At 44.0% G+C, this 23382-nt stretch overlaps 1 protein-coding gene and 1 long non-coding RNA gene across 4 annotated transcripts in view; both read left to right on the top strand.

The window, feature by feature from the left end:
* LRMDA (leucine rich melanocyte differentiation associated) overlaps positions 1-23382 on the top strand; it is a 1135663-nt gene that overhangs the window by 579492 nt on the left and 532789 nt on the right. The gene's annotated exons all lie outside the window — the stretch shown is intronic.
* Positions 585-5629, top strand: LOC108529507 (uncharacterized). The gene is made up of 3 exons (XR_001885552.1): positions 585-699; positions 3630-3809; positions 4282-5629. It is a non-coding gene; the product is annotated as an uncharacterized LOC108529507 (long non-coding RNA).

Genomic DNA, 23382 nt, shown 5'->3' with positions numbered 1-23382 from the left:
GGACTTAAAATGGCTTCGTGTCACTTTTGGTCTAGAGATTCTACTGTACCCTGAGGCATTTCCCTAAGTGCCAGGCCCATGATGGTGTTTAGGGTACTCTTAATCTAATTTATATCCTTTTTTTTGTTTTGTTTTTTTGAGACAGCGTCTTACTCTGTCACCCAGGCTGGAGTGCGATGGTGCAATCTCAACTCACTGCAACCTCCACCTCACGGATTCAAGCAATTCTTCTGCCTCAGCCTCTGAGTAGCTGGGACTACAGGCGCTCACCACCATGCCCGGCTAATTTTTTGTATTTTTAGTAGAGTCGGTTTCACCATGTTAACCAGGATGGTCTTGATCTCCTGGCCTCGTGATCCGCCTATCTCAGCCTCCTAAAGTGCTGGGATTACAGGCATGAGCCACCGTGCCCAGCCTATATCCGTATTTTTAAGAATAGGCAACATCCATTCCAGGACATTCTCTGCAGCTTCTTTACCCTCCCATCCCCCCTCATGCCTCCTTACTCTCTCAGGAAGGAGCCAAGGAAAGAATTCCTCTTTCTCCCTGAATCCTGACCTCTGCCACCTCTGAATCCTGCCTGTGGCTAGCCCTCAACAGGTGGCCCGGCCACAGGAACCGGAGGAGGACTGGCCTGTGTCTCAGGCCCTCTGCAGAGATCCAAGCATGGCCAACCCTGGCTGAACGGAGAACCTGAGGGTAAATTATCTTCCACTAGGAATCCTGGGACTTGACATTCAAAAATTCTATTCATTGAAAACAGACTAGCCCTGAAAACCTGGTTTAGTAGATAAAATCTGTAACCACAAGAGGATAAATCGAGTTTGGCTTGTTTGTACTGGTCTAATTTAATATGATCTCCCTTGGAGTTTCCAGCGTCTAGATTTTCTAGATCATTAAATCCATTACTTTTCAATGTTAACTTTTTTTTAGGAGGGTAGGGTAGGGAGTGGATTTATTTTTTAGAGGCATCCCACACTAATCCTGGGAGCTTCATCAAAGCTCATTTAAGTGACTAATTTCTAAGCGCAGGGGCTCTGCAGGAGGATTTTCATCCATTTATCACAAAAGACCCCAGCAGCCAGTCAGGAAAGGGGTCTGCTGGCTGCAGCCACTGGTGTAGTCCACCCTGCAGAATGAGGAGAGGGGCCACTTCCAATCCCCCAAAAATGCCGAATTCCAGGATGAGGGGTGTGGGAATGTGGCCATCTCATCTCCCCTACCTCTGGAATGGTCTACAGAGCCATGGAGCCATTGTCGTGAGCCAATGTGTGACCTTGAGCAAGTGGGCCACCTCCTCTGTCCTCAGTTCCTCCATGTGACTGGTGGAGCGGGTCTCACCTGCCTCTCAGGGTCAGTGGGCGAGGCAGGTGAGGGCTGCATGCGAGGGTTGTGTGCAAATCTGAAGTGCTCATGAAAGTAGCCATTATCATTTCCTTAAGATTAACTCCTCTGAGCCTCAGTTATCATTGTGTAGGAAAGGGACTCTGTGTGATTGAGATTTTAACACCATGTGCCCTTCCCCTGTGGAGCGGTGGCATCTTAAAGAGTGAATATTTTGTTCCAGCTCTGTCCTCCAGGGATCAGCTTTGGGCAGGTGGAGCAAAACACAGGGCCAAGATCTTTACTCTGAGGGGAGATGCATAGGCACATCCCTGACTTCCTGTGTCTCCGAATTGCATAGGATGAAAGGAGGAGCCCAGAGGTGAGGGCAAGCCATGCTGGATAGTATCCTTCCCTTTGCTCCCTTCCCAAAGGCCAGGATAGGAGGAGGAGGAGGAGGGAGTGAGGCTGGTCATAGAACTCCAGGGCCTATGTGGGAGGACTGTCACACTCTAGGGTTAGGGACAGGGTCTGGGTGCAGTTCAGGGTTGCCAGGTTGTCAGAATGGCTTGGAGAGGAGCAGCAGCCTTGCCCAAAGCTGGTTCCTGGAGGAGAGTTTACTTAAAGGCCTGCTGTCCACACTAGGCTTCTGTTTACTGGTTGCTCAGGCCTTTGGACTGCACTGGGTTCCTCTCCTCGATGGACCAGTATCTTCCAACCAGAGTTTTCAGCCACTGCACTTTGTCATCAGTTATAGCTGCAGGCCATGGTGCATCTCAGAAGCCCCTGTCAGGGCTATACTCTTGTTCCAGGACAGAGCTCACAGCCCAGATACAGCATGAGGGCTTTCATGTCCCACTCCCATGGTGAAGAGCCAGTGGGACCCCACTGCACTTGTTCATTTTATTGTGAATTTGAATCCGTGGCTGTGTGTGGTGTGTGTGTGTGTGTGTGTGTGTGTGTTTATGGGGCAGGGGGTGTGCTTTCCTCCAAGTCTTTTATAAACTTTAATAAGATGGTTCTTTAATTTTGGGCATTATCCTTTAAATACATAGTCCCTTTGGCTCTTCCCCCAACCCCTGTAACCCCTCCAAACAAATATAAAGCATGGGAACAAAGCAGGCTGGGATATCAGTTGTACAACTGGTCAGTTCACGAAGAGGCAGTGTGTGCATGCACACCTGTGCATGTATGTGCGTGTGACAGACACTGAGTTCAACCCCTCATCATTCAGTGGTGGCCTTCCTTGGGCACCAGAAGACACTGCATAGTGTCTTTTCCTGCATAATTGGGCTGTCTTTTCATACAAGCTGAGGCGCTTGTTTCGGGATATAAGCCCACGCAGTCTCAACAGGTCAGGAGCGATAGTAAAAACCTGTTGTCTGGCTTTGTATTCGGAATAATGGAGTCACTAATCTACTTGATCTGACCAAGTCAGATAAAGGAGAAAGTGAGGGATGCCTGTGCTTCAGAGATGGAAGGTACTTGTAAAAGCAATTTCTTTGCGGGAGGGGGGAGAAGGGGGAGACACATAGGAAAAAAAGGGAGCAAAGACTGTTGGAAACCTTTTAATTAGTACTAATTACCTCAGCAGAAAAGGTTGGAAGCTTAAAGGATTTGTGTCAGCAAGTAAAAGATCAAAGATTGCTAGGCTCGCATTTTCATCTGTTGGCTACAAAAAGGAGTGAGGGGGAGGTAATGGGGCCCAGGAGAATGGCTGCCCAGGTGGCGCTGTCCTTAATCCCTTCTTTACTGCTGCAGCCCCAGGCCTAGTCCCAATTACATAATAAGATGATTTAATTTTGTTTTTTTGCTTTGACTTTAACTGGGAGTAGAAAAGAAGAAGGGTCATTTTTCTCCCCTTCAGTGAGGATGGGGTGTGGCTTGTGATAGTAGACTTGGTAGCTGCACAATCCCTTCTTTGATTTTCCCAATCTTTTCCCAATCAGCAAAATGACATTTTAATTTCAAATTAAAACAACAATAACCACCACCCCACCCACAGAAGAGTGCTCTTTCAGGATAAAAGGGTCTCTGGATATACGAAGAAAGTGAGGGCTTTTGGTTGATTGAGCTGTGGTTGAGCTGCGGTTGGGGCATACCTGGGGCAACAGATAAAATGTATTAAAAGAAAGCTCCACCTACTGGATTCATCACTATGGCAGTTCCTTAAAAATCCAGGAGGGCAGGGACAGAGGGAGGTAGCGGGGAAGGACGAGGAAGAGCGGAGTTGACAAGCCACACCACCCATCTTAGAAGGCCTCTGTGTTTCTCTCTGTCACCACCCTATTCTCTTTCTCTTTCAGAATGGATTAGGCTGGGACAAGGGCTGTCCGCAGACCCCACTGGTGCTCTGCCCGTATTCCTTTGGCAATCACCATTCTTGTGCATTGCCAATCTGATGGCTTCCAACTACAGACACCTGTAACTCTATTCTCTGGCTGCTCGAAACTTCTCAGGCCTCAACCAATGACTGATGGCAGGAGGTTGGTTAATATTGCAGCTCCCTCATCCCTAACTGAGGTGTCACTGAGAAGTGATCCACATTACATCCCATACCATTCTAGAGGAGAAGTTGGTGGTCAGCTGCTGGTCGGCCCAATACGGTCTACTGTTTCTGTTTTAAATATATATATTAAAAATATGTAATTATATATATGTGTGGTAACATTGTTAAGCCTATTCATTTACATATTGTCTATGACTGCTTCCACGTGGAGCTGAGTAGTTTTAACAGAGATCGCAGGACCCACAAATCCTAATATATTTACTGTCTGGCTATTTACGTAAAAAGTTTGCTGATTCCTGACCTTACAGGGTTAAACCCAGCTGCCCTTAGCAGTAACCCACCTCATACTATATCCTTTATTGACATATTTCTCTTTTTCACTTTCTGGTGTTTTGTGTGACCACTTCCCAAATAAATGACTTGCTCTCACATCCTCAATCTGTTTCTAGGAACTCCAGCTCAACACCATATGTGCATATACACACCAAAAGGACAGAGTCCCTGCAGATAGTGCTGGTTCCTCCCGTCTCTTCCAGAGGCCAAAGTTGACACCGTCAGAAACATCATGAAACAAAATAGCAGTTCAGCTTGGAGAACTCAAAAATGCTTTAACATGTTGCCACTTTGACCGAAGGATCTGAGCTCAAGCCATTGAACCTCTTCGTTCAACAACTTAGGCTCCTTCTAAAGCTTAGGCTTTAGGAGATAGGCTGCAGGAACAATCTAGAAGGAAGCCTGTATGGTAGAACTGAGACCCACTGGCTCTGGATCAGTGAGTGTGGCTCAGCCCTCTGTGGCATGGCACTTCGTCTTCATGAGAGGCGTGACCTAGAGTGGCCGGCTATTAGAAGGCTAGCCTCCTGGCTGTAGCATCTAAATATCCACTCCCTCTAGGAAAGGCTACCAGAGAAGGTTTTAGGCCCAGACCTCCTGACATTTAGTTTATGTCTCTTCAGAATCATATATGTAACTGCAAAGCACCTGCCATTCAAAATCTGATGTACAGTCTCTCTTGTATCTTCTGACCTCAGTTAGTTAAGTTTGAAATCCATTTATCATGAAGCCAGAGAGGGACTTGGTTGGAAGATTGAAGAAATAGATGCCCCGGCACTTTGCCAGGTGTATTAGTTATCTATTGCTAAGTATCAAATTGCCCCCCAATTTAGCAGCGTATAACAACAAACATTATTTATCAGACAGCTTCTGTGGGCCAAGAGTTTGGATGCAGCTGAACCCAAGGTCTCTCACAAGCCTGTGGTTAAGGCATGGAACAGGGCTGCAGTCCTGTCAAGCCTTCCCAGGGAGGATCCCTTTCCAAGCTCATTCACATGATTGCAGGTGGGATTCGGTTCCTCATGGGTGCTGGACTAAGGCCTCACTTTCTTGCTGGGTGTTGGTTGGAGACCTACCTCAGCTCCTTGCCACATGGAACTCTCCATAGGACAGCTCATGACTTGGCAATGAACAAAGGAGAGAGAAGGAGAGGTCCAGAAAGACAGGAGTCAGTCTTTTTGTAATCTTATCTTAGCAGTGATATCCATCACTTCTGCAGGATTCTGTTCATTAGAAGCAAGTCAAGAGGTCCAGCTCACAGTCAAGTGGAAGGGGTTACAGGGCTGTGACTACCAGAAGCAGGGGATCACTGGGAGTCATCTTAGAAGAAGCCTGCCATACCATCAGCTATCAATCTGAACATGCCACTGTGCTGGTATCACTTAATAATGAGGTATCCACTTAACATGATGCCACGTTGACTGAAGGATCTGAGCTCAAGCCATTGAACCTCTTTGTTCAACAACTTAGGCTCCTTCTAAAGCTTCATTGACTGTCTTTAATCATTAAATAATATTAGCTACTTTAGAATAAAATCTTTCTGGAACTTCCATTACCAACTCCTCTGTTTTCTTAAAGAGATTATACAAAATATACTTTTATGATTTTCAAGTCTCATCTCAGAATCTACTTCTTTGAAATTGTCATTCTTGGACTTCCAGCCTAAAGTAATCACTCCCTCTGAGTTCTTGTAGCACTTATTTTCTATATTGTTTGTGTGGCACATAATCATATATTACTTTGTGACAGTTCTATTGTTATCTTGAGTTATTCTTTGAATTTTGTATTGTTTAATTTCCACATGTCGACATCTTGTCTCTCCATAAGAATTATAAACAATTTAAGTGCAGCAGTTGTCTAATACTTCAGATAAAAGCAACTGCAATGGAAGTTCTATTTAAATATATGTTGACTTTTTTCCTTTGATGATGTTGATTTCTGACTCATGATGGTGATTCTTTTAAGGCTATTGAGAAAATAGCTTTAAAAAGGTAAAACAGTGTCAAAAAGGTATATTACTCATTGCCCTACACCAGGTGGCCCAAATACTCTGAATTGTTGTTTTTTTTTTTTTTTTTTTTTTAGCTTTGGTTTATTTATTTTGGTAGGTGGTTTTGTTTTAGTTTTTAATCTGTTTTCCTTGAGTGTCAACATAATAACCATTGCTTATCTCCCTTTTCTCTATGTTGGCCAAGAATCGGGACTAGGATCTTGAAATACTGCTTTAACCGAGTTTTCTGACTCAATGCTTATGATCTTCTGTAACATCCTGATTTTGTGACATCATCATTGGGACTGAGAGCTGTAGGAAAAAGGAACACACCTTTATTGAACACTGACTTCATGCCAGGCATTATTCACTTACCTCTAGGTTCGTGACTGTGTTTCAGAGAATGAAGATGGATTCAAGTGTGAACTTTAGATAAATAGTGTGCTGTACTTTAATAGTCTGAATGATGGTCATCTTGCACTAGGAATCAGAAGCCAGGTCTTAGGAAAAGAGAATAAAAAGAAATGGATTTAAGGAGGTTGGATTTGACAGCCGCATCAGTGCTTAGGGTTCGCAGTTCGTAATCCCTGGCTCACATAGCTGCTTGGGATGTTGCCTCCTCATGAAAGTACTTCCTTAGGCCTGGATGAGAACTTTTGGCATTTCTTATAAGAATAGTAGTAACTTAGAAATTGTATATGGGCTGAATTGTGATCCTCTCCCAAATTCATACTTTGAAACCCTAACCCCCAGTACCTCAGACGGTGACCTTACATGGAAATAGGATTGTTGTGGATATCACCAGTTAAGAAGAGCTCATATTGGAGCAGGGTAGGCCCCTATTTCAATGCAACTGGTGTCCTTGTAAAAAGAATGCCATGTGAAGAGATGCACACGTGTTGGGTGAACGCCCCGTAAATCCGCAGTTAGGCTGGAGCAGATGCCGTGCAAAGGCCAGAGTTAGGCTGGGGTGGAAGCCACACGAAGGCTGGAGTTAGGCTGGGGCAGATGCCACGCAAAGGCTGGAGGTAGGCTGCACGCCACCAGAAGCTAGGAGAGAAGTCTGGAACAGACCCTCCCCTAGTGCCTTCAGAGGCAGTGTGACCCTACTGATACCTTGATTTCAGCTTTCTCCACTCTAGGAATGTGAGACAAATATATCTTGTTCTAAGCCACCCACTTTGCAACAGTAGCCCAAGGGAACTAATTTCACAGAAGATGTTTCTGGCCTGGATTTGAGACCTCTACACTTCATGTTCTGTCCTTGGTCCTGAATCAGTCCCCTGGTTTTCTGTCCGAGGTCTCTCATTACCTTCAGGAGTCTCCATTCTCTAAAAGGTGTCTATGTGGGGAGGTGTCTTCCTGTAGTACTTCCAGCCCACTTGCTACTTCCCATGGAGAAAGTAGCCCATCAACAGTGATGAAAGTGACTTCCTACACTCAGGCAGCTGGTTGGGGCAGATCTGAAATGTCCGAGGGGACTTTTCTTAAGCCTGGAACAAGCCCATTCGGCATGGGGTATTTTCCTGGGCTGCTGTGGGTTCCAGGGCAGATGCGCAAACACATCTGTGAAAGTTCAGGGTCCCTGAGCACTAATGAGAGCTGCAGCTTCAACTTGCCTGATATGTTTGCTGTCACTTTCTTTTCTAGTGACGTTGGAGAAGGGCAAAGTCATGCAGTCTGTCAATCTTGTCTGCTCCCATGAAACTGAGAAAGTTCTATTAGTTTCCTCATGGAGACTGACATCTGTGCCATCTCTTCCATCACTGTGGAGGCTCCTTCCCAGATTTCGCTGTAACCCTTGGCAGCTGTGGAAGACAGCTTGCCAGGACAGTTGTCAGAACTCAAAGGAAGCAGAGCGGTTTGCCCAAAAGTAGACAGAGCAAAAGTCTTATCCTCGATCTAATCCAGGGTTTTTTAACCTTGACACCAGTGACGCTTTGGGACTGATAATTTTTGTAGTCAGGGCCTGTCCTGCATATTGTAGGATGTTTAGCGTCATCCCTGGCCTCTGTTCACTAAATGCTAGTAGCACCACCCAGTCATGACAATAAAAAATGTCTTCAGGTGTTGCCAAATGTCCCTTGGGGGACAACATAGCCCCCACTTGAGAACCACTGATCTAATCCCTTCAAATGACTGTAGGGATCTCTAGGGGATTTTGCAGTGGTCTTGGGAAAATGCACAGACATGCCATATTAGGAAGTGGTAGTTTGGGTAATTGCAAGGTAGTTGAGGACACTTAAGGGAACTCTACAAGGCATAAAGATATCAGGCTTCTGGAGGTTTGTTTTTTTTGTTTTTTGTTTTTTGTTTTGGTTTTGTTTGTTTTTGAGATGGAGTCTCACTCTGTCACCAGGTTGGAGTGCAGTGGTTTAATCTTGGCTCACTGCAACCCCCGCCTCCCAGGTTCAAGCGATTCTCCTGCCTCAGCCTCCCGAGTACCTGGGACTACAGGTGCACGCCACCATGCCCAGCTAATTTTTGTATTTTAGTAGAGAAGGGGTTTCACCATGTTGGCCAGGTTGGTCTCGATCTCTTGACCTCGTGATCCACCTATCTTGGCCTCCCAAAGTGCTGGGATTACAGGCGTGAGTAAGCCAACGTGCCTGGCCCTGGAGATTTTTAAGACATAAAGTGAAAAGAAGCTTCAATCAATGCATAATGTTACAGATTCTAAATGTTCAGATTGATCAACTGTGGTGATCATGTTACCAAGGGGTTACTGTTTGCTGGCAAATAGGTAGGGTAACTTTCATCACAGTTTGCCCAGGACAGTTTGAGTTTATGCCATTTTCCTGGCATAATCAGTAAGTGTCCCCTTTACTCTAGGAAGTATCCCAATTTAGACAGCAAATTTTATGATCATCTTACCCTTGGGCCAGGTACAGCTCACTGTGTTGTTTGTGGACAGCACAGATGCTCATATGGCTGTCACGCAGTAGAGTGTCTGCTCTCTGATTCCTTCAGCCCTCGGCACTCCTTACTGTCTTGTATTTTTAGTAGAGACGGGGTTTCACCGTGTTAGCCAGGATGGTCTCGATCTCCTGACCTCGTGATCCGCCCGTCTCGGCCTCCCAAAGTGCTGGGATTACAGGCTTGAGCCACCGCGCCCGGCCTCCTTACTGTCTTATGTGCATTTGTCGTATTTCAGCATTTCTGAGATGTACATTTCTTTTACATGTTAGCATACCTGAATCCATCTTAAAATTGATGGCTTCTTGAGATTGTCACTGACCAGGAGGCGGCTGTGATGGAGCTGCTGTTATCAGGGCACACTTGAATTGGGTCATGGTGGTTCTTATTATTTTTGCTGCAGTTGACTTATACAGATTTTTGGTACTTCACATGTCATTTACGAACTCATCGTGATTTGGCATTGAAAGACAAAACTATTGTGTTAACAGAAAGAGCATAAACTTGACATTATAAAGAATATATTTATTATTGAAATAATGACCTTGAGTCATATTTTCTGGCAAAGTAACAAGCAGAATATAAAAAAGGAATGTTTCTGAGACATTTTAAGGTAGGAAAACTTTGGGTCATTCTTTATTGACAGTGTTTTTTTTTTTTTTTTCCTAGTACATAAAATAATGTTGTGTCTATAATTGGTGCACCTTGGATTCATTGAAATGCAGTGTATCACCTGACTGGACCCTGAAGACGTATTTGAGTTGAGGACCCCAGTGGTTCTTATACTGCAGTAGACATAGATATGAGTTGGGGAATTAGCTCATGGATATCCACACACAAAGAACCTGATATGTAAGTCAGGCCTGGGCATGGGCTTCTGAATTTTTTATAAGTCTCAGGAGATTCTGGTGCAGGTGGTCCACGAGCCACCCTTTTACACAGTCTCATGTGGTCACTCCCCTTGATTCCACTCTGGAGGAATCTGAGCCCAGATAGGGGAGGGCTCTGTTCATGTAGTAAGTTCAGCCAGCTGACCCCTGGGTAGTGCTTTCCTGGATGCTGCATCAAACACAAGGTGAGCTGAGGAAGGGCTGCTCAGTAACTTTGCCTGAGGTGGGGTCTGACCCAGGCTGGACCGGATGGGGGTCGCCTACCCTGCCTCTCTCAGCTGTCTGTACTATATGTGTGTGGATACTTGGTACATGGATATGTACATGTGGTTTTTATTTGGTTTCCTTATGCATGTTAAGGAAAACATGTTACATAAAAGCAGGTAAAGGTATTTTAGAAGAAAGAGAGTGGATCTATGGAAAATGATAGGGAGGGAAGAGCGGAAAACAAAAAAGAACATTTCTAAGTCTGGCAGAGGAAGAAGACAGGCCTGGAACAGGAAGCACCTTCACTTACATTTCTTGAGTGCTTTCTGGTTTGCCAAGCACTTTCCCAAGCTTCCATTTGAACCTCCAGGTTGGAAATGGGTGGCTGCCTGATGTTAGTTCTTTTTATTCCTTCAACCCCAGTGCAGGCCCCTCACTCTAAGGTGAGGACATTTGGGCATCCACAGCCACTGACTCCTGCCCAAGCTGCCCACTCAGGGGGCCCTGGGTGTGGGGCCTGGAAAGGGCCTGTGAGCAGAGTCTCCTCCAGGTTTCCCTGGCAGCTCTCAATCCCCTCACTGTGGCAACCTCCCAGATGGTGCTGAAGACCCCAGTGAGAGCCCCACTGCTGTTCAGAAAACCTGGAACTGAAAAGAACAGAATATAGACTATGGTGGACATTTGTACTGAATGTGCTTACTGAGCAATTCTGCGCCCGAGGAATGTCAACCTTGCCTTTTTCCATGCCTTCCTATGAGTGTCTTACACTTTTCATCACTCTTCTTTCAACTTGCCCTCAGTGTTATCTTTAGAAGTGAGGTTTTTAGAGCTGCCTTCACATACATTTTTTGATGAGCCTGTATTAGAAACATTTCTGGCTGTCTTCTTGGACTTTTCTTCTGGAAAAGAGGCAGGATTGGGATTTGGGCCTGCTAGGAGGATGCAAAGAGATATAACCCATTGTGCCCATGGTCACAGAGCTTAATTAATTGTCAAGGAGACAAGAGTAAGATACCCGGGACAGTTGGACAATAGACCAAATTCATGGACCAGTGGTAGAGAAAGTGTGCAAATAGAAGTCCTTTGAGTATTCAGTCCAGGCATGGTCAGTTGGTTTGGGACAGACAGAGAAGTCTCCTGTAAGAAATGGGGTTTAAGCTCTACCTTGACCTGTAGTTGTGATGTACGTCAGTAGTGAGCAGGTGGGGGCATTTCAAGTGAAGATAAAATGACCAGACACACTACTCAATCTTCCTGCAGGTCTTGGCAGATCCTTAGAAGGTGATAGGAATAAAATCTGGAGGTCTGGCTTGAAAGCCAGGTCAAGACTGATCAAAAAGTTAGCTTTGTCAAAAGCTTCAGGCCCATTCTTACCTACAGACAACCCATGGTGATCCTAACTCATTAATCCACCAAGAGGCCTGTCCTGACCTGAGTTTCCTTGCTTTGAAGTCTGCTGTCCTCTGCAGCATGAGGAAATAATTTGCTGCCTGCTTCAATGAACCATCAGGAGAGCCAGCAGACCTAATGACATGTGAGAATATTAACCTCCTACCACGAAGAGCTGTGAATCTTGAGCGGCAGTCTATAATTCACCCTGGACTCCTGAGCCAGGCCTCTCCGGCTTTTTCTCTCACTCACTTTCTCACTTACACCCAGAGAGAGAAGGAGAGACCTGCTCATAAAACTTTATATTCTCCAATAGTGTGAGCCTTGCTGAGCTGTTTAGTAATGAGTGACTTTCCTTTTGCAGTTATGGAAAAATGTATACCTGCAGAGGTGGGAGCGGGGGGAAGACATTTTTTCAACGTTGCACTTTGCATAGGCTTTTTCCTAAGCAGAAAGGAAAAGCGTCCTGACGCTGGAAAAAATGCATGATATTCTGGAAGGTGACCATTTCAGTGCATGAATAACCAAACTTCTTTGTAATTCTGGACGTTATCTTAAAAGTCAAAGAAAAGTGGAGGTGAGGATACTAATCTTAAGATATTTGGATATTAGAAGAGATCTTAGAGACCTTTTGAGGTCACTTGGAAGCACAAGAAACACTGAAACCTCATTGAATTAATGGTCATCTGTTTGTGCCCTTGTTTCATGAGATTTGGGGCTTTTGGAGGACAGGATTGTGCTCCTAGTGCCTGACAGAGTATCTAAGTCATAGAAGGCCTCAAATAAAAGTTAGTCAAAAGATGGAGCCAGTCACCTGTTCTAACCCCGCATTTTGTGTATGGAAGAAACAAAGGTCCACCAGTGATTGGCTCACGGGCACAGCTAGAATTTTTCCTACGGCGCAACTACATCTCTTTTCTTCCATCTGCCTCTCTAGTTGTCTGATTGCTGCTCTTGGCCTTATGATGTTTTCACAAGCATTATGTTGTTCTAATGGAGACTATCTTGATCTTGTCAACTAAGTGAAGGCAAACACAAATGTAGGGCCAAGGCACCATATCAGGGAGTAAATACCACCAAATCAGGGAGAAATGGGCAATTAGCCTCAGGGCCCAGAGTGCAGGGGTGTGCAGATCTGGCTGCCTGGCAGAGAGCACCTAGCATGGTAGGAGTCCTTAGACCAGAATAATCTTCCTTACTTTGCAAGGAAAGCCTTCCCTACCAGGCCTCATTGCTCCACCAGCTCCACGTGGGATGGGAGAAAACCTATTTTATTCATCCTGGGCCTGGCTGGGGAATGCTCAATAAATATTTGCTGTAAGAGGAATAAATAAATGAATGAAGGATCCAGTCTGTGGTTGTTAGGGTACCTTTCTATTTAATAAGGCTGTTTAATTTCTGTATCACAAGCATCTCTGTCTGGACAATGGACAATGCTGGGCACCTATAAACTTTTTGACGACATATAGAGGTAGTAAGATCAAACTTTCTTCTTATGCTTACTTGATTAGCGCGATGAATGGAAAAACCAATGGTTAATGTCTACTCTCTGTATATATAATTCTCAGCCTTTCTGATCTCTTCAAATTACTATCTTCTTCCTTCTGCCATCTTTTTTTTTTTAAGAATTAATTTTATTAAAACCAGTCAAATTAAAGCTGCCTCTGTCCAGGGGCATCTCAAGGTCCATCCATTATGGCTTCTTATCTTGGCAGGCGATCGGCTTGGAAAAGCAGCTTAGCCATTATGCACATACAAAGCCCATCACTTCACAACCGATGGTCAATTCATCAAACATTTATCTTTTGCCCTCTAAGCGTGTGACGTTTTGCATCTCACTTCCTAGTTTGGGTTTCTATGAAAGATGAAGAAAAGCAGGTGGGAGTTCTTTTCTCCCCTAACTTTCCCCTTCCCCAGATCATTTTTATTAATCAGATTTCATACTTGAGGCTTGAAACATGCCCTGCTCACTGACGCCCATCTTTTTGGCCATCTGAGGGTTAGGGATAGTCTGCCCATCTCATGCTGAACTTTTTACTGAATGGTGGAACAATTAAGGCAATGATAAAACTTTGAGAGTTTTCATCTTGCAACCCACTTTAGTGCATGGGATGTTTAAAAATGAAGAGACCTCCAAAATAATCTAGCCTAGCCTCCTTAGTTTACAAAAAAGTACAGTGAGGCCCACGGGGGCAAGGGTTTGACTGAAATACTGCAGCAAGATGCTAATCAAGGCAGGACCCAGATCAGGTTCCCTGGTTGTTCCTAAGACAGAGGCTCTCCCGAGCTGCCATCTCCCCATGCATTCAGATGATTCTGAAACATATCAGCATTTCTTTTGGAGGTTTAGCCACTGACCTGCATCCTTTTCTGAGGCAACTAATTTCTTCCTTTGAAAAGAAAATATCCACATGTATTTTTCAAAAACAATCTTTCAGCTAAACAGCAATTGATCTAGGTTTGTCTTCATGTACTATATCTCGGCTGATCCCCATTCTGATATCTGCAAATTGGACAGGTCAGGGATTTTCTGTCACTTTGAAAGATTAGAAAGTTACATTTTGCAAGTGTAACTTGCAATTTTTTCCAAAGTCTTAGACCACAAAAGCAGGACTTGAAAACAGAGCTGATGCCTCTAAATGGAGTGGTCTTATGCTGTGTGTTCACCGACCTCATTTGTGTTTGGCCTCACTGAGTTGACAAGATATTCCTCATTCGAACAACACGTTCCCTGTGAAAACACTGTACTGGCTTCCTGCTGCCATGAGCAGCAGTCAGATAACCAGAGAGGCAGACACAGAGGAAATAGCCTTGGTTCAGTGCTGGGAAAAACTCTTTTTCTCCATGCTGCACAACTGGAAACAGTTGATGTCTTCTCTGTCCCTAGCATTGTTAGGTGCAAGTACACAGGGCTCAGGACGTGCCATGAGAAGATCTGGAAAGCAAAGCTCACCAAATTATTCTTTGAGAGGTTTTGTGAACCATAGAGCTAGAGCTATTTTGCAAGAAAGAAAATGGTTCCAGAAGCACGCCACTTTTGGAGGTCACCATATCTCCTGGGGCCTTCTTTCCTGCTGGAGATATAAAGCTATCTTGTAGTCTGGGACAGAAAACATGTTTTCACCTTTTTTAGCCAATTGGGACCTCACAGAATCAACAGTTGGCACGTTTTTACTGGCTTTCCTGGCCTGAGTCCATTCCAGGGGGCCCCTGCCCATGGGGAGCTGGTCTTTGGGCAAGTATTTGATTAGGGGCCGTTGGGGTCCCTGGAGCCTTGAGACCCAGCCGTGTAAATGTCTCCTTTTCTGGTTGGCTTGCAATGAGTAGACACCATCTGTTGAATTAAAAATTCCCTTTATGGAGGGTGGTGAAAGGCTTGTGTAGAAGAGACACTGTTATCTTTCAAGCAAACAGTTCATGAGGTTGAGGAGCAGTGTTCTTGGCCCAACATATGTTTGCCCAATGGCCGTGGGCGCCTCCCCCACCAGGCTCTGCATTCCGCCCCATGGTGAGGTGCACACATACCGTGGCTGCGGTACACCGTGTCCACTCTCTCACATCTCCCTAGCAAAGAAAACCCCCATTTATAGAACCCGCCAAACAAACTCACTCTTTAGACTCTTAAAAACAAACAAGATCCCAAGGCCACAGGCTCCATGAGTGCATGTGTGGTTTTGTAAAATCTCAAGCCGTGAATCAAAATAATTTCAGAGACACAGTCAAAGCCCAGGCCAAACCCTGTCACCAGGGTGGGAAAAAGACAGGAAAGATTTGCTTTGAGGAGGGAGAATGATGGGAGCAAGGTATGGAGGCTGTCCTTCATCTAGTATGTACATGGAGAGATACCTGGTCCTTGTCTCTGTCCTTAGGGACTTGCTATAATACCTTCAGTACAAGCATAGGACGGATGGGCCAAAAACAGAAAGGGCTTACTACAGCCCTCATTGCTTTCCTCTCAACTTCCAGAGCCCGTTGTATCCATGCCACTTACTGATGCGCTGTCCTGTATGGTGTCCCCTTATTCCAAGCCCAGTGTCTCTCTCTCCTTCATAGATGGTAAGAGCATTGGGAGCAGATTCCATGACTTGTGCATCATTTGTATCACCAGATGCTCGTGCTCACTGAATTCCTGTCATGCTGGAAGTGAATACCACACCCCACGCTTTTTAGTAGCAAATCAGCTTTCTGGACTGTAGCTTACTTGAGTGCCAGGATCAAGTTATCTCTTTTCCTTATGTTCCCTCACCACCAAATGGGGAATAAAGTATCAGCAGATGCTCAAAAGATTAGAATTCATTTGCATTGAGACTTAGCTCAAGCCCATCTCCTTCACCAGCCCCAGCCCTTTCTCAGAGTAGCACTACTCATCCCAATCTATTACCCTGCATTATCTGGTAACTGCTTCCCCATCTATACCTACTACTTAATAGTAGGGGACTATTGCACAGTCATCTTTGTAGCTCCAGAGACTAGCAAGGTACTAAGCATGGAGTTGGCACTCAATACATTTTTATAAATGAATGAATTAATAAGCTATAGAGGTGCACCCCAAAGGGATCATTAGTGGGTAAATCTCAGCCCAGTTCCACCTAATGCATACTTCAAAGGAAAAAAAATGTTAGAACTAGCTCTTTAGGAGATTGTTCTAGGAAGATCCATGGAGTACAGAGTGAAAGGAAAACTAACTCGAAAACCATTTAGGTTCATCATTGTATTTATAATTGAGGACATACAATGAATGGGTTACAAAGCTACATATAATGTTTGGGTAAAGGATGTTGCGATGGTGAAATTCCATTTCTGGACCACAGTGAGAAAGTACGTAGAGGTAGTTTAACATAGTTGGGAAGCACTGCACTTTATGTACACAGGTTCTAAATGTGGCTTGGTGACTCATGTGTGTTTTCAGGTAGGCCACTTTACCTCTCGGGACATTAGTCATCTTCTGTGAAGTGGGGGGAGAGTGGAAGAGCCTAAAATTCCTCTAGGATTCAAAGTCTGTGAGTCTATAAGAAGACTATAATAGGGCATATTTTCCACGGATAGGGCTGTAGTTCTAATATGTAGTTTACATTCTGTAAGAGGTCAGGGTGCTAACATGTGCCTTTTTATTATGGACACATGTTACACCCTTCCCATAGTTAGGAAAATATTAAAGAAGACTTGCACAGTCCCAGCTAAAAGAATGAGGCACAGAGTTTAGTGTGCTGAAACTCTGCTACCCTCTTCCTACCAGACTGACTCATAAGGGACCCTTTGGCAGAGCAGAACTGACTTAACAGCCCTTATAAACTGTGGTTACAAAGGAAGGAGCTCCAGTCAGATAACCACAGTATCTGCGTAGAATATTAGAGGTCATCGAATCTGATCTCTATGCAGAAATTCCCTCTAAACATTCTCCATGACTTTAGCCTCTGTTCAAGTAAGTATAGTGGCTCTCAGGGCAGCTCATCCTTTAGTGAACAGCTTCTCCATTTTGACAAGTTTCAAAAAATTGATTCAAGATATTTCCTCCCAGCTTATATAATTTTCTATTTGTTTTAAATTCTGCATTCTGGAACCCTGTAGACTTAGGACTTTGAAATGACTAAGATTTCTCTGATCCTGGTTAAGCAACCTTAACTGTCTCAATCACTGTTTCTTACACCCTTCACCTCCTGGTGGTTCTCCTTGGGTGGTGTTTCTGAATGCAAATCCCCCTTTGAATCTGGCACCCAGATTTCAAACAAAGCTCCAGGCACAGGCACTTAGGGACCAGGAAAGTAGTAGAGTGGATTGGGATCAGATTTGCTTCTGTGGTGGTCGCTGGCGATTCATACTAAGTCCTCTTCCCAGACACTGCTCTTTCTCTAAAGCTTCTACATGTTATGCGTGTGGAATTGTCTTGTTTTATTTAAAAGAAATATTAACTGTGGTTTTTCCTGATTATAAAATGCATATTCATGATAGAAAATGTAGTAGCTAGAGAAAACTATTTGAAAAATGACTGATAAACTCATTGCCTGAGGGTTAATGGTATGTATCTGGGAGATATAGATAGGTAACACACACACACACACACACAAACATATATATACATTTAAGTGTGTTTGTGTATGTGTGTACAGAATTGTTATAACATCTCTATGTACAAGATTGTATATTCACAGCAGTTTATAAACTAGAACCACTAAGAAAGATGACTTTGATGATTCTTAACCATTAACATGCAAGAAAATGCCCAGAAAAGCTTGGCACAAATTAAAATTTGTGTGGAAAATTGTGAGGACCATATGGATGACTTTTAATTTTCATGCATGAGACCTTGGTGTGTGTACCATATTACATTGTGACTTAATTTGCGGTACTTAAATGTATAGCATGAAAATTGTACTGGCTCATTAGATACCTGCCTACAATATTATTTTTAATCCCTGCATAGTATTCTATGATACAGATCTATTGAGCTTTATTTAATCATTCTTCAATCCTTGGGCATTTAGGCTGGTTTGTAGTTATTGTAAATAATGCTGTAGTGAACATACTTGTACATAAACTTATATATATCTTTGATATTTACTGAATAATGTATTGGAATTGGAATTTGTGGATGAAAAGGTAATTATTTTAAGACTTTTAATATAAATTGCCATCCAGCAATTTCACTGTCTCATTAGTCTTGCATTTGTTTGAAGTAAAAGCTTGACAAAACTATGTTAAAATCTAAGAAAAGGATGTAACTATTTTATTTGAATATTCTAGATTCCTAATAAAGCTGAAAATTTCTCCCATATTTTATTATTGACAACTTTCCTTGTGAATTTTCCATCCAAGGTTTTGATCATTTTCTATTAGAGCTTCATGTTTTCCTTAATGATTTATAAAAGCTCTTTCCATGTTGAGGGTGTTAAATCTTAGACTGTTAGAGGGCTTGAAAATATTTTCCCAATTTTCATTTCCCTTTTAATTTTTTTCAGTAAATATTTTTGGATAGTTGAACTTTATATTTAAGTTTCATTAGACATTGTGAAATTTCATCTTATTGAACGAAACAAGGTTGATTCCAAACAGCAATCATTTTGGCATCCTACTGTATCTTTCTTATATCCTCTTTAGGGTCCTGTGCCCCATAAATTGTATAACCTCTCCTTACCAAGTCACTGGCAAAAAAACAAACAATAAAAAACAAAAAAACAGGGTCTAAAATCCCTAGAATCTACCCATAGAGCACATTTGAGCCATTAATCAGATTCTTCAGGTACATTTTTGAAGACTTATGGACTCCTACCTAAGATTGTCATTTTTCTAGCCCTACTTTTGCCTTCCTGTCACAAAAGATATTATGAGAAGCTTATTCAAAGCCTTTTTTTTTTTTTTTTTTTTTTTTTTTTTTTTTTTTTTTTTTTTGAGACAGAGTCTCGCTCTTTTGCCAGGCCGGAGTACAGTGGCACGATCTCAGCTCACTGTCACCTCCACCTCCTAGGTTCGAGTGATTCTCCTGCCTCAGCCTCCAGAATAGCTGGGACTACAGACACACACCACCACGCACAGCTAATTTTTGTATTTTTAGTAGAGACGAGGTTTCACCATGTTGGCCAGGATGGTCTCGATCACTTGACCTCGTGATCCACCCTCCTCGGCCTCCCAAAGTGCTGGGATTACAGGCATGAACCACCATGCCTGGCCAACCATTTTGAACTCTGAATACAATATATATCTTCTTTATTCCTACATGAGTATCTCCATTAACAACTGGTCTCGCAAAACTTTTCCTTAATGTGCAGAATCTGCCTGTTTGAGAATCTATATTCTATTTTATTGATATATATATATCCTGCCTCATTCTACAAAGGGTTTAGGCTAGCTTATTAGAATCAATAAAATAAAAAAGCAATATATAGATAAATGAAACACCAAAGCTGTGAGAAAAGTATAAGCCTTTACAAATGAAGTTAGAAAACAGGTATGGTTATCATGAAGGATTACCTTTTTACAACTGGGTCACAGTTTACCTCTGAGCTTCTTGGTAGCAAAAGTAAAAAGGATAACATGATCAGATACATTATTCATGTTGTCCTACAGCAAGCAAATACTGGTTCCTGAGACTTATCATCTGACCAGAATTTCATATGGGTAGTCATATAACCTCATGTGTCCAAAATAGGAGAATCTACCTTCTTACCTCCTTTTTCAAGTAACATTAATTCCAAGAGCTTCTAGCTCCTTATTCTCCATTACTAATTATTCATTACTCATTCTTTAGGCATCATATTTGAAAGTTTTCTTAGTATTATTAGATACGGTGCAGGGGGCTTCAGACCTAGTTAACTGTTAATACTTAAGCTTTTTGACTGGTCTTGGATTCAGGTCTCTCAGACGAGTGTTGAATTTTACTCTCTGCAGTTCAGGGATTATTCATCATGTTGGGGTCTCAGTAGAGCTTTGGGGTTGACTTTGACCCCAAAGTCATGTAACCCTCTGCCTCTTTTTTTATTGTTATTGTTTAGCAATGAAGTCTCACTCTGTTACCCAGGCTGGAGTGCAGTGACATGACCATAGCTCACTGTAGCCTGGACCTCCTGGGCTCAAGCGATTCTCTTGCCTCAGCCTACTGAATAGTTGGGACTACAGGCTCACACCATCATGCCAGGCTATTTTTTATGTTTTAGAAATGGTGTCTTACTATGTTGCCCAGGCTGGATGCAATCCCTTGTGATGTCAGTGTACACTCTGTTTCACATAGCCAGAACCTTTTTCATGTTCTTCTATTTCTTAAAGACATTTCTATTCATCTTGATACACTTATAGTGTGGATTAGTTGATTTATATAATTATTTGTGTGTGTGTGTGTGTGAGTGTGTGTATACATATATGGCTATGTGACTTGAATGGCCGAAAAATATACACAGCCAACTATACATACTATATATACTAATATATAACATGTATAATATATATAGTAATATATAGAGTTACATATCTATGTCTTTATCCATACATTTAAGCATATAAAAAGAGTTTTATGGAAAAAAGAATGTCCCTTACAGGACTAGGTAAATGAATTATAAAAATGTATAGGTATAAAAATGTCTGTGCTGGCTGGGTGCGGTGGCGCACGCCTGTAATCCCAGCACTTTGGGAGGCCGAGGTGGGCAGATTATGAGGTCAAGAGATTGAGACCATCCTGGCCAACATGGTGAAACCCCATCTCTACTAAAATTACAAAAATTAGCCGGGCTTGGTGACGCATGCCTGTAATGTCAGCTACTCAGGAGGCTGAGGCAGGAGAATCACTTGAACCCGGGAGGCGGAGGTTGCAGTGAGCAAGATTGCACCATTGCACTCCAGCCTGGTGATGGAGCGAGAGACCCTGTCTCAAAAAAATAAAAATGTCTGTGCTGCCACTGGACCATTTAGTGGGATATGAGTGGTCACATCATACCTCACCAATTCTGTTTTCTCCCTTCATTTTCCACCAGGTGACTTTTGGTCACTTGTCCTGTCCTTGTGGCTTTTGCCATGCCTTTGTGGGAAGTTGATTTGCAGACATTTCCCAAGGAGCTGCTGTGTGCCAGGCACTGCAGTTGGAGTGGTGGGGGGAGTACAGGAGAGGAACAAGTTAATTTCAGCTCTCAAGGGTGATGTTGAAACAATTTAACAACTGTACTGTCCAATTAGAATGGATGCCGGCTGGAGCAGGGTCTATGGTACCCCTGGGCTGTGGTGGGCATTGGCCTCCTAGTTTCTGGATTATGAAGAGGTCTGGGGGTGCCAAGGAGTGGCCAGGGTAACAGGAAGGGCACTCAGAGCTGCAATTACTGCCCATCTCATGTTGGCGCAACCCTGTCACCCCCAGTATAGGCTGGAACTGAGGGAGGAGAGATTGAATTCTTAGCATAGCCTAGATCCAAGGATTGATCCAGGGGTTCTGGAAGCATCCTCTGGTGGTTTTTATGGTACAATGTCCCGGCTGGTTTTTGGCTAGGCAAGGGGCAGGGAGGAATGGCTACAAATTACCTACTGAAGGAGGTATTTAAATATTTTAATATTGAGAACTGGTATACCCGTGCAGACTTGCTGAATGTTACTCTTTCCTGATCTCAGCCACGTGGCCCCAGGGAAACCATGAGGAGGCATTCTGGCCTCTGAAAGAATACGAGTCGAGAGGCTGCCCTCCTAGCCACTGGCCAGTGCGCTGGTCCTGCTCTCTGTCCCATGCTTGGGTTTATTGGCTGTTTTTTTTCTCAGACACTCCCAGGTTGTGGCTGAACAGTGCTCAGTGAATGAGGCAGTACTGAGCCCTCACTGTACACTTAACAGCTTTCTGGAAGTATGGAGGCTGCATGGAGATTCCCTCTTAGAGGGGCCTGGGCAGGCAGAAGTCATCAGAGAGATCCATTCAGAACAGGCAGCAGCCGGCCCTTTCAGGTCTGGGGACCTAGCCAGGGTGGTAGACATCAGACCCAGGTTAGGCCCTCTAGAACTTCCATGGCCACCCCATTTTCTCAGTTAAAAATATGGGCAGGGATATTTAGAGTCAAGGAAGTGGGTAAAGACCTTTGTGGAGATCTTGCTTTCTTGATTGGTTTGAGAACATCCTAGCCTTTGCTTCTGGATTTGGGGCCAAATATAGTCCCAAAGAGACAGACACTTTTGTTTTAGGGTCTGTGGTCAGCTGTTCCCCCTGTTCACTGCCCATCTCATGTTGGCGCAACCCTGTCACCCCCAGTATAGGCTGGAACTGAGGGAGGAAAGATTGAATTCTTAGCATAGCCTAGATCCAAGGATTGATGCAGGGGTTCTGGAAGCATCCTCTGGTGGTTTTTATGGTACAATGTCCCGGCTGGTTTTTGGCTGGGCAAGGGGCAGGGAGGAATGGCTACAAATTAGAGGCTCCTGCCCAAGCCTGCCAGCCCTACCCGGGCCCAGGTCCTAGCTCTTCCCCTCCATTCTGGTGAGTGGCTCATTTGCAGGGAAAGGATGAAGGTCACTGATTTGTGCCCACCCAGGAGCAGAAGGGACTGGGGCTCAAGGGGTGGCCCTTCTGTGGGGCCCCTGGCCCCCACCTGAGGTCCCCCCATGCCAGCCACTGGCCTGGGCTGGGCAGGGCTGCACGCCCGTTCAGTGCTGCTGTTTTCATAAGCTAATGAGGGCAGAGTGTGAGCCACAGGCGATGATGTTGGGATATTAACTCTGACAGGAAGCTTGATCATAATTATCTTAACGAGGATAGGGTTAATTACAGTGGAAACTTAAAAGTTCTCTCCATTTGAATCCACTGGAGCCCAATGCGTTGTGATGTTTTGTCATTTTGATGTGACTTTGGAAAAGGCACTGGGATGCTCCCAGCAGCTGCTGCAGCTCCTGGGGGAGTCCAGGCAGAGCCCTGGGAATGAAGGAAGGAGGTAAGAGGATGGTACCTGTGCGTGAGATCCTGGCTGCATTGCTGCTGGTGGAGGGGGAGGCAGGCAGCCTGTAGGGAGTTCCAGGGGTGCTGATTAGGTTTCCAGAACAATCCAGGCCTGGATGATCTCCCTCCAGCTGGCTATGCCTAGGTCCTGGGTGAAACCTTGCTCTCTCCTATCAGCCCCCAGTCCATACCTCAGACATCGCACTACTCCAGGAAGCTGGTGAGTGATGCTGGACTGACAGTCGGCGTCTCCACCGGGGAACTGGTTTTGGGGTGCATTTTGCTGTCCATACACAAGATGATAGCAGACAAATTGTCATTTTGTTTAACAGCACATATTTGCAGGCATCTGGCATGTAGGGGAATGAACTCAAAGATCTACACACATATATTTTCTCCTATTTCTCCCTAGAAAACAACAGTAAAAATAACAACA

The sequence above is a fragment of the Rhinopithecus bieti genome, unplaced genomic scaffold (assembly GCF_001698545.2).
Source record: "Rhinopithecus bieti isolate Rb0 unplaced genomic scaffold, ASM169854v2 scaffold_6022, whole genome shotgun sequence".
Taxonomy (NCBI): domain Eukaryota; kingdom Metazoa; phylum Chordata; class Mammalia; order Primates; family Cercopithecidae; genus Rhinopithecus; species Rhinopithecus bieti.
Note: the sequence above shows the minus strand (reverse complement) of the source record. Positions and strands in the feature narration are given on the sequence as shown.